The sequence below is a fragment of the Salvelinus fontinalis genome, chromosome 28 (genome assembly GCF_029448725.1).
Source record: "Salvelinus fontinalis isolate EN_2023a chromosome 28, ASM2944872v1, whole genome shotgun sequence".
Classification (NCBI taxonomy): Eukaryota; Metazoa; Chordata; class Actinopteri; order Salmoniformes; family Salmonidae; genus Salvelinus; species Salvelinus fontinalis.
In genome coordinates, this window is record NC_074692.1 from 47933258 (window position 1) to 47945399 (window position 12142).

The 12142-nt window shown below is 42.2% G+C and overlaps 1 protein-coding gene across 3 annotated transcripts in view; it reads left to right on the top strand.

Annotated features, from left to right (window-relative positions):
- Positions 1–299: 299 nt before the first annotated feature.
- The window catches only part of kank1a (KN motif and ankyrin repeat domains 1a), a 383083-nt gene continuing 371240 nt past the window's right edge, over positions 300–12142 (top strand). For all 3 annotated transcript variants that reach the window (XM_055887878.1, XM_055887877.1, XM_055887880.1), the window contains exon 1: positions 300–546. The gene's annotated coding sequence lies outside the window, so the exon portion shown is untranslated. The remainder of the gene's footprint in view (positions 547–12142) is intronic.

Consider the following 12142-nt stretch of genomic DNA (forward strand, 5'->3'; position numbering starts at 1 on the left):
GCCTCCACCTCTCTACACCTCCAAAACCCCCCCACCAGATAAATGTATATAATGACAAGATGCTCATCATGTCTCTCATCATGAGTCGTTGTTCAACAGGCTGGAATGCAGGCGAAAAAACCCAGGCCCAAAATAAACCCGTAGAAACGGATTGGGTATATTTTGGACATATTTTGGCGAGAGTGAAAGCTCTAGCTTTTCCTCTTCCTCTCTGGCTCCATCCAGATCCATTGTGGCGCCCCGTGAGGAGAAGTTGCGCCAGGCTGCTGCTGCGCATGTGCAGTATGCTGCATCAGGACAACTACATTGCGACGGGAGATAAGACCGGAGAAGACTGCACGGAAAGTGTGCTCACTGACGAAGTTTGGTTTTAATTCAACTAAAAGTTCTTCTTCTTTTCAAGTTGTTCACATAAAACGTGGTGATAAGAAGTGCGTGGTAACACAGTAGATTTGGAAAAGACCTGAAACAAGTAGCCTCGTTAAAAGAAGCGAGCGCGTCTGCTTGCGAAACACTTGTGGCTTTTTGTCTTGCAGTTGGGAAGCGGTGAGTTGACTTTATTAATGTTATTTAAATCAATCAGACATCATTGGCCTATTGTTGTTGCCTACTGGGCACGGACGTCAATTGAATGTCTATTCCAATTTGTAATTTCATTGAAATGACGTGGAAACAACGTTGATTCAACCAGTGTTTGTCCGGTGGGTGTGTTCTTGGGTTCTTGCAGCAAAACGTGTTCAAGTCGTAATAAGTGATTGTGTTAGAAAGGAAAACGCTCACACGATTAGTAGTTAATTAGTTGTGATTTGACTGTTCTACATATCGCTGTTATTTACACTCGACTGTTATAGTTACTTTAGATATCTTTCATCTGTTTATTTTAGTATTTTATTAACCTAACACACTTTCTGTTGTGAAGTGGACTTTCATTCCAAGGTGGCCCTTTCGTAGCATAGACTACACCAACCATACATCTGGCATTTTATTGAACATTTGTTGAAAATGAACACATTTAGCATCTAATGCAAGTGAAACAATGTGTGACTAAGTGAAGAGGGTGCTAGTTTGATTGTTTGTACGTGGACTATGACTCGCCGTCGACTCAGATGTAGGCTGTTAGACAGTATGTGATATTATTCACTAGCTGAGGAACTCTGCTCTCTTCGACGCGGAGTTGACTTTTCATACCTGGTCGAGCAACAACAATGAGTATTCAAGAGTCGATTCTGGTAAAAGTGTCCATTCTGTAAACGCTCATCTGTACCTATCTTTGTCCTGTACCATTTCGGTCCTTCTGCGGGGTGCTGAAATGAATAATTGTAATATATTTTTGAATCGAATACAACCACCGAAGGTCCGCAGTTGTACAGAACAGAGTTGTACAGGTAGCGACGCTAAGCGTTTTCAGAGTTGACGTTTTTACAGGAATCGACTGACTCATTGTTGTTGCTAGCAAATCCTGAGGGAGCTACACAAGGTTCCCTTCACTAGTCTACTTTCCAGTAGGGGTCTGGGCCAAAGTAGTTCACTAAATACGGAATAGGAGTTCATTTGTGTTTTAACCTATTTATTGCTTTCCGTCATCCACCCATGGCTCACGCTTTACAGTAGTTATTCATGTGTCATTATTCCTATTAGCACAGTGTAATAACTAGGCCTCGTACTGTTGCTTAGAGTTTAGGATTAGGGCTACAGCTGTAAGTACCGTGTAATACCAATATTTGTTAGTGTACTCACAGAAATAATGACTCGGTAATAAGAACAGTGGAAAGTGTTCATATAGTCTCATTGGAACAGCTATCAATCATACTCAACATGTTGGACCTTAGTGGGTGGTTATAATGCTACATGTAACATGTTGGACCTTAGTGGGTGGTTATAATGCTACATGTAACATGTTGGACCTTAGTGGGTGGTTATAATGCTACATGTAACATGTTGGACCTTAGTGGGTGGTTATAATGCTACATGTAACATGTTGGACCTTAGTGGGTGGTTATAATGCTACATTTAACATGTTGGAACGTAAACGGGGTGGTTATAATGCTACATTTAACATGTTGGACCTTAGTGGGTGGTTATAATGCTACATTTAACATGTTGGAACGTAAACGGGGTGGTTATAATGCTACATGTAACATGTTGGACCTTAAACTGGGGGATTATAATGCTACATGTAACATGTTGGACCTTAGTGGGTGGTTATAATGCTACATGTAACATGTTGGACCTTAGTGGGTGGTTATAATGCTACATTTAACATGTTGGAACGTAAACGGGGTGGTTATAATGCTACATGTAACATGTTGGACCTTAGTGGGTGGTTATAATGCTACATGTAACATGTTGGACCTTAGTGGGTGGTTATAATGCTACATGTAACATGTTGGACCTTAGTGGGTGGTTATAATGCTACATTTAACATGTTGGACCTTAGTGGGTGGTTATAATGCTACATTTAACATGTTGGAACGTAAACGGGGTGGTTATAATGCTACATTTAACATGTTGGACCTTAGTGGGTGGTTATAATGCTACATTTAACATGTTGGAACGTAAACGGGGTGGTTATAATGCTACATTTAACATGTTGGACCTTAGTGGGTGGTTATAATGCTACATTTAACATGTTGGAACGTAAACGGGGTGGTTATAATGCTACATTTAACATGTTGGAACGTAAACGGGGTGGTTATAATGCTACATTTAACATGTTGGAACGTAAACGGGGTGGTTATAATGCTACATTTAACATGTTGGACCTTAGTGGGTGGTTATAATGCTACATGTAACATGTTGGACCTTAGTGGGTGGTTATAATGCTACATGTAACATGTTGGACCTTAGTGGGTGGTTATAATGCTACATGTAACATGTTGGACCTTAGTGGGTGGTTATAATGCTACATGTAACATGTTGGACCTTAGTGGGTGGTTATAATGCTACATGTAACATGTTGGACCTTAGTGGGTGGTTATAATGCTACATGTAACATGTTGGACCTTAGTGGGTGGTTATAATGCTACATGTAACATGTTGTACCTTAGTGGGTGGTTATAATGCTACATGTAACATGTTGTACCTTAGTGGGTGGTTATAATGCTACATGTAACATGTTGGACCTTAGTGGGTGGTTATAATGCTACATGTAACATGTTGTACCTTAGTGGGTGGTTATAATGCTACATGTAACATGTTGTACCTTAGTGGGTGGTTATAATGCTACATGTAACATGTTGGACCTTAGTGGGTGGTTATAATGCTACATGTAACATGTTGGACCTTAGTGGGTGGTTATAATGCTACATGTAACATGTTGGACCTTAGTGGGTGGTTATAATGCTACATGTAACATGTTGGACCTTAGTGGGTGGTTATAATGCTACATGTAACATGTTGGACCTTAGTGGGTGGTTATAATGCTACATGTAACATGTTGGACCTTAGTGGGTGGTTATAATGCTACATGTAACATGTTGGACCTTAGTGGGTGGTTATAATGCTACATGTAACATGTTGGACCTTAGTGGGTGGTTATAATGCTACATGTAACATGTTGGACCTTAAACTGGGTGGTTATCAGGGCATAAAATTAACTTTTTCGTATACCAGCCACTCAGATTTTTTTACCAGACAAAATATTTTTACCCCACTAAAATGACACCAACAAAACACAAAAACACTGAGCATGCATTGTAATGTTTCTTAAACAATACATGTATTACTAGTAAGAAGTAATGTGGTATATTGTTTAATTTTGTGACTTGTTACCAAAATATCAGAGAAACATTTTCACCTGCCCCTTTAAGGGCAGGAGGTTACCGTGGTAACATCACTGGAGTCATGTTAGTGCCTGTGAGATTGAGTCTGACTAGCAGAAGCTTGTCTTTTCTTCCCTCGCAGTTGAAAGTCAAACATTAGAAGAAAAACAACCTAGCTTGTGAACAAAACAATGTAAATATTCAAGAAACACAAGGACAAAGTCTCACTTCAATAGACTTTCATTTCAAGAAAAATTAGACCAACTTTTATGACTGTGCGCAGCACTTCTAAAAATGAATCTTTCACTCAGCTCTTCATGTGAGCACAGCCCCCAGCCAGACAGTGTTGCTGCCAGGTCCAGCTAAAATGTATCAGACAGTGTTGCTGCCAGGGTTGCCAGGTCCAGCTAAAATGTATCAGTGTTTCTGCCAGGGTTGCCAGGTCTAGCTAAAATGTATCAGACAGTGTTGCTGCCAGGGTTGCCAGGTCTAGCTAAAATGTATCAGTGTTGTAGCCAGGGTTGCCAGGTCTAGCTAAAATGTATCAGTGTTGCTGCCAGGGTTGCCAGGTCCAGCTAAAATGTATCAGTGTTGTAGCCAGGGTTGCCAGGTCTAGCTAAAATGTATCAGTGTTGCTGCCAGGGTTGCCAGGTCCAGCTAAAATGTATCAGACAGTGTTGCTGCCAGGGTTGCCAGGTCCAGCTAAAATGTATCAGTGTTGCTGCCAGGGTTGCCAGGTCTAGCTAAAATGTATCAGACAGTGTTGCTGCCAGGGTTGCCAGGTCCAGCTAAAATGTATCAGACAGTGTTGCTGCCAGGGTTGCCAGGTCCACCTAAAATGTATCAGACAGTGTTGCTGCCAGGGTTGCCAGGTCCAGCTAAAATGTATCAGACAGTGTTGCTGCCAGGGTTGCCAGGTCCAGCTAAAATGTATCAGACAGTGTTGCTGCCAGGGTTGCCAGGTCCAGCTAAAATGTATCAGTGTTGTAGCCAGGGTTGCCAGGTCTAGCTAAAATGTATCAGTGTTGCTGCCAGGGTTGCCAGGTCTAGCTAAAATGTATCAGACAGTGTTGCTGCCAGGGTTGCCAGGTCCAGCTAAAATGTATCAGTGTTGTAGCCAGGGTTGCCAGGTCTAGCTAAAATGTATCAGTGTTGCTGCCAGGGTTGCCAGGTCCAGCTAAAATGTATCAGACAGTGTTGCTGCCAGGGTTGCCAGGTCCAGCTAAAATGTATCAGTGTTGTAGCCAGGGTTGCCAGGTCTAGCTAAAATGTATCAGTGTTGCTGCCAGGGTTGCCAGGTCCAGCTAAAATGTATTTTTAACGACGTAGTCTAAGAAGCTAAATTCGGTTTTCCATCAAAATACGAATTATTGAGAGTTTAAGAATGTCACAAGAGAAAAGATAAGTCGCCCTTATTAAACTCCCCAGATCATTTTCCATCAATGGATGTCGATTTAACTTGTTTTGACTGCTCTGAGTACGCAATAAGGCCAGAGCAGGTGTGGTATATAGCCAATATACCACGACTAAGGGCTGTTCTTTGGACATCGCCCTTAGCTGTGGTAGATTGGCCATATACCACAAACCCCTGAGATGCCTTATTGCTATTATAAACTGGTTACCAACGTAACTATATCAGTAAAAAGTATGTTTTTGTCATTCCTGTGGTACATGCCTGATATACCATGGCTGTCAGCCAATCTGCATTCAGGGTTCAAACCAACCAGTTTATAATTGTAGATAAATCCTGTTTGTTCACGTGCACAACTATAGATCAATCTGACAGGAGAGTTTAAGTGCTGAAAGTTGGACAGAGGATCTCAATCTCTGAGCATGAAACACTTGGACCAACTTGGGGCTATTTTCTGGGAAATTGTGCCATTGTTATGTGCCAGATGTTGAGACTACAAACCATTATAAATGGCCTATTTGCGAGATTATCTTGTTATTTGTCACCGTTATATCAGTTCTAATTCGTTAATGCGTTTCTCTGCTGCCAATGACTGGAACGAACTACGAAAAATCTCTGAAACTGGAAAGACTCATATCTCCCTCACTAGCTTTAAGCACCAGCTGTCAGAGCAGCTCACAGTTCACTGCACCTGTACATAGCCCATCTATAATTTAGCCCAAACACCTACCTCTCCCCCTACTGTATTTATTTATTTTGCTCCTTTGCACCCCATTATTTCTATCTCTACTTTGCACATTCTTCCACTGCAATTCAACCATTCAAGTATTTTATTTGATATATTGTATTTACTTCGCCACCATGGCCTTTTTTTTTTGCCTTTACCGCCCTTATCTCACCTCATTTGCTCACATTGTATATTTTTCTACTGTGTTATTGACTGTATGTTTGTTTATTCCACGTGTAACTCTGTGTTGTTGTTTGTGTCGAACTGCTTTGCTTTATCTTGGCCAGGTCGCAGTTGTAAATGAGAACTTGTTCTCAACTGGCCTACCTGGTTAAATAAAGGTGAAATACATTAAAAAAAATGCTTAATGGTAACATGTGCCTACAACTGGTAAACAGGAGTCTCCATAATGACATGTTAAATAGCCCTACCTACACCTGGTAAACAGGAGTCTCCATAATGACATGTTAAATAGCCCTACCTACAACTGGTAAACAGGAGTCTCCATAATGACATGTTAAATAGCCCTACCTACACCTGGTAAACAGGTGTCTCCATAATGACATGTTAAATAGCCCTACCTACAGTCTCCATACTGACATGTTAAATAGCCCTACCTACACCTGGTAAACAGGTGTCTCCATAATGACATGTTAAATAGCCCTACCTACAACTGGTAAACAGGAGTCTCCATAATGACATGTTAAATAGCCCTACCTACACCTGGTAAACAGGAGTCTCCATAATGACATGTTAAATAGCCCTACCTACACCTGGTAAACAGGAGTCTCCATAATGACATGTTAAATAGCCCTACCTACACCTGGTAAACAGGAGTCTCCATAATGACATGTTAAATAGCCCTACCTACACCTGGTAAACAGGAGTGTCCATAATGACATGTTAAATAGCCCTACCTACACCTGGTAAACAGGTGTCTCCATAATGACATGTTAAATAGCCCTACCTACACCTGGTAAACAGGAGTCTCCATAATGACATGTTAAATAGCCTTACCTACACCTGGTAAACAGGTGTCTCCATAATGACATGTTAAATAGCCCTACCTACAGTCTCCATAATGACATGTTAAATAGCCCTACCTACACCTGGTAAACAGGAGTCTCCATAATGACATGTTAAATAGTCCTACCTACAACTGGTAAACAGGAGTCTCCATAATGACATGTTAAATAGTCCTACCTACAACTGGTAAACAGGTGTCTCCATAATGACATGTTAAATAGTCCTACCTACAACTGGTAAACAGGAGTCTCCATAATGACATGTTAAATAGTCCTACCTACAGTCTCCATAATGACATGTTAAATAGCCCTACCTACACCTGGTAAACAGGAGTCTCCATAATGACATGTTAAATAGCCCTACCTACAGTCTCCATAATGACATGTTAAATAGTCCTACCTACACCTGGTAAACAGGTGTCTCCATAATGACATGTTAAATAGCCCTACCTACAACTGGTAAACAGGAGTCTCCATAATGACATGTTAAATAGCCCTACCTACACCTGGTAAAGAGGTGTCTCCATAATGACATGTTAAATAGTCCTACCTACACCTGGTAAACAGGTGTCTCCATAATGACATGTTAAATAGTCCTACCTACAGTCTCCATAACAACATGTTAAATAGTCCTACCTACACCTGGTAAACAGGAGTCTCCATAATGACATGTTAAATAGCCCTACCTACACCTGGTAAACAGGAGTCTCCATAATGACATGTTAAATAGTCCTACCTACACCTGGTAAATTTTGAAGTAGCCCAAAAACCCACAGCCTGTAACCTCCAATACATTTTCTCCCATGACATCGTTTTCAAAGTAGCCCGATTTGCGGGAAAACCGTGAAAAGGGCAACACATGTTGCAGCGTGAGGTGTAATAGGCTGTAGTATACATCGTTTTTGACTTTGTGCGATTAATTTACCAGCTATGGAACAAAACAGCAGAAATACTTTGAAAACAGCTCCTGCAGCAGTTATTTTACTATACATGTGATCATACTTTTTATTTACAAATGCAAGCGAAATCCTGGCCCTGTGGAGCCCTGACCACTCGCCAACGTGGCTGATGAAGTTGGGCTCTTACCCACCAATGCCAAAATCTACACGCAGATGGGTGGTTATAATGCTACATTCAACATGTTGGACCTTAAACTGGGTGGTTATAATGCTACATTTAACATGTTGGACCGTAAACGGGAATGGTTATAATGCTACTTGTAATATGTTGGACCTTAGTGGGTGGTTATAATGCTACTTGTAATATGTTGGACCTTAGTGGGTGGTTATAATGCTACATGTAACATGTTGGACCTTAGTGGGTGGTTATAATGCTACATGTAACATGTTGGACCTTAGTGGGTGGTTATAATGCTACATGTAACATGTTGGACCTTAGTGGGTGGTTATAATGCTACATTTAACATGTTGGACCTTAGTGGGTGGTTTTAATGCTACATTTAACATTAGGTGACCTGTAGTTGTTGTACAGGTATATTTCCTAAACAGGTTTGTGTATTTGCATAGCATGTAGATTATATTGTATTTCCTGTAGGCTTTCCCAGCCATACCAAGAAGACATGGGACAGGTCTGTACTATAGGGTGACATGGGACAGGCCTGTACTATAGGGTGACATGGGACAGGCCTGTACTATAGGGTGACATGGGACAGGTCTGTACTATAGGGTGACATGGGACAGGTCTGTACTATAGGGTGACATGGGACAGGTCTGTACTATAGGGTGACATGGGACAGGACTGTACTATAGGGTGACATGGGACAGGTCTGTACATTGTACCAAGGCCCTGTACTTTGGTGGTGGTGGTGTGAGTATGATCATTGCCCCCCCCCCCCCCCGTCCCCCGTCCCCCAGCCTGATACAGTGTGAGGCAGATGGCCACAAAGCCTTATTATGCTGTGCTGATAGGAATTGTCAGTGACTTGGATCCATAACAGACGGTGTAAATGAACACTGTTGATTGTATCAGACCTCCTTTATACAGGGCTCCTCCTTGGACGCAGTTAAACATTTCAACAAGGAGTCATTTGGAAACCGTCCTTCTCCCACAAATGTCTTTTATAGGGCAGCAGTATTCTGTAACTGAGGTAGACAGCTGTGTGTGTGTATCCGTAGTGTGGCCAGATATTCATTGGTGGGCGGGCCTGCAGGAGGGGGGGGCTCTTCTTTGTCTCCACCCATTCAGCATCGTTCACACCCTCTTAAAAGCTTTAGCCCCACCCATCTCTTTAAGGGTTGATCTCAGTGTTCTGTCCAAACAACAGCAGTCAAGCACCAAGCTAACTGGCTAACGTTGGCTAGCTACTTCCAGACACAAGTGAGAGAACAGCTCACTCTGACCATGTTACTCCCCCTAGCAGAGCTGGTTAGGCTGTTTTCATAATGAGACATCACTCTGACCATGTTACTCCCCCTAGCAGAGCTGGTTAGGCTGTTTTCATAATGAGACATCACTCTGACCATGTTACTCCCCCTAGCAGAGCTGGTTAGGCTGTTTTCATAATGAGACATCACTCTGACCATGTTACTCCCCCTAGCAGAGCTGGTTAGGCTGTTTTCATAATGAGACATCACTCTGACCATGTTACTCCCCCTAGCAGAGCTGGTTAGGCTGTTTACATAATGAGACATCACTCTGACCATGTTACTCCCCCTAGCAGAGCTGGTTAGGCTGTTTACATAATGAGACATCACTCTGACCATGTTACTCCCCCTAGCAGAGCTGGTTAGGCTGTTTACATAATGAGACATCACTCTGACCATGTTACTCCCCCTAGCAGAGCTGGTTAGGCTGTTTACATAATGAGACATCACTCTGACCATGTTACTCCCCCTAGCAGAGCTGGTTAGGCTGTTTACATAATGAGACATCACTCTGACCATGTTACTCCCCCTAGCAGAGCTGGTTAGGCTGTTTTCATAATGAGACATCACTCTGACCATGTTACTCCCCCTAGCAGAGCTGGTTAGGCTGTTTACATAATGAGAGATCACTCTGACCATGTTACTCCCCCTAGCAGAGCTGGTTAGGCTGTTTTCATAATGAGAGATCACTCTGACCATGTTACTCCCCCTAGCAGAGCTGGTTAGGCTCTTTACATAATGAGACATCACTCTGACCATGTTACTCCCCCTAGCAGAGCTGGTTAGGCTGTTTTCATAATGAGAGATCACTCTGACCATGTTACTCCCCCTAGCAGAGCTGGTTAGGCTGTTTACATAATGAGACATCACTCTGACCATGTTACTCCCCCTAGCAGAGCTGGTTAGGCTGTTTACATAATGAGACATCACTCTGACCATGTTACTCCCCCTAGCAGAGCTGGTTAGGCTGTTTTCATAATGAGAGATCACTCTGACCATGTTACTCCCCCTAGCAGAGCTGGTTAGGCTGTTTTCATAATGAGACATCACTCTGACCATGTTACTCCCCCTAGCAGAGCTGGTTAGGCTGTTTACATAATGAGACATCACTCTGACCATGTTACTCCCCCTAGCAGAGCTGGTTAGGCTGTTTTCATAATGAGACATCACTCTGACCATGTTACTCCCCCTAGCAGAGCTGGTTAGGCTGTTTACATAATGAGACATCACTCTGACCATGTTACTCCCCCTAGCAGAGCTGGTTAGGCTGTTTTCATAATGAGACATCACTCTGACCATGTTACTCCCCCTAGCAGAGCTGGTTAGGCTGTTTTCATAATGAGACATCACTCTGACCATGTTACTCCCCCTAGCAGAGCTGGTTAGGCTGTTTTCATAATGAGACATCACTCTGACCATGTTACTCCCCCTAGCAGAGCTGGTTAGGCTGTTTTCATAATGAGAGATCACTCTGACCATGTTACTCCCCCTAGCAGAGCTGGTTAGGCTGTTTTCATAATGAGAGATCACTCTGACCATGTTACTCCCCCTAGCAGAGCTGGTTAGGCTGTTTTCATAATGAGAGATCACTCTGACCATGTTACTCCCCCTAGCAGAGCTGGTTAGGCTGTTTACATAATGAGAGATCACTCTGACCATGTTACTCCCCCTAGCAGAGCTGGTTAGGCTGTTTACATAATGAGACATCACTCTGACCATGTTACTCCCCCTAGCAGAGCTGGTTAGGCTGTTTTCATGTTATCCAGAGCGTTGGCGACTGTAACTGTGCTGCTGGTGTAATTGACGCCTTTTTTTTTAACCGCCCATATTCAGTGGGTTTTGAGCGTTTGTAAATTTGTCAGTTATTCTGCGCTCTGGCACACTCAAGACAAGAGTGCTCTGAATCTGGAGTAGATAGACATAGCTGGTAAATTCTCATAGTGACATCATGAACATTCTATTGAAGTGGTTACTTGCATAGTGGAGTCTTTTGTTAAGACATGTAGCTAGCTAGCTAAACAATGAACCGTAATCCCAACTCATGATGTTACTACCCTGCAGGAATCTGCAGATAGCTAACCAACCAGGCTCAATGTTAGCTAGCTAAAATTAAGCTATAACTAGCCAAGGAAATGGCTCTGAGATACGAATAAGAAGATCATACACGTACATACACACAACTTCTGTCAAAATTAGAAATGTGTAATATCTGGAAATGTAGCTAGCTAGACTATCTTATACATCATGGATGGACGCTTCTCCCTTTCACGGATACCACGGTTGCCCTTAGTTTGAAGATGTAATCCGGAGACAGGTGTTTTCTCCATCTACTTAGCTATCATCCTTTAACTTCTTATGGCTGCAGCCCGACACCGGTACACTTATGACAACATCCAGCTCAAGTGCAGGGCGCGAAATTCAAAAGATATATTTTTTTAAATATTTAACTTTCACACATTAACAAGTCCAAGACACCAGCTGAAAGGTGCACATCTTGTGAATCAAGCCAACATGTCCGATTTTTAAAATATTTTACAGGGAAGACACAATATGTAACTATTAGCTAATCATGTTAGCAAAAGACACCAATATTCTTACTCCATCAGTTTATGACTCCATCAGTAGCTATCACAAATTCGGCCAAATAAAGATAATTATAGCCACTAACCAAGAAACAACCTCATCAGATGACAGTCTGATAACATATTTATTGTATAGCATATGTTTTTTTCCAAAAATTTGCATATTTCAGGTATAATTCATAGTTTACTTTTCAGCTGCAATCAGAAATTGCATCGAAAGCAGCCATAATATTTACAGACACCAACGTCAAA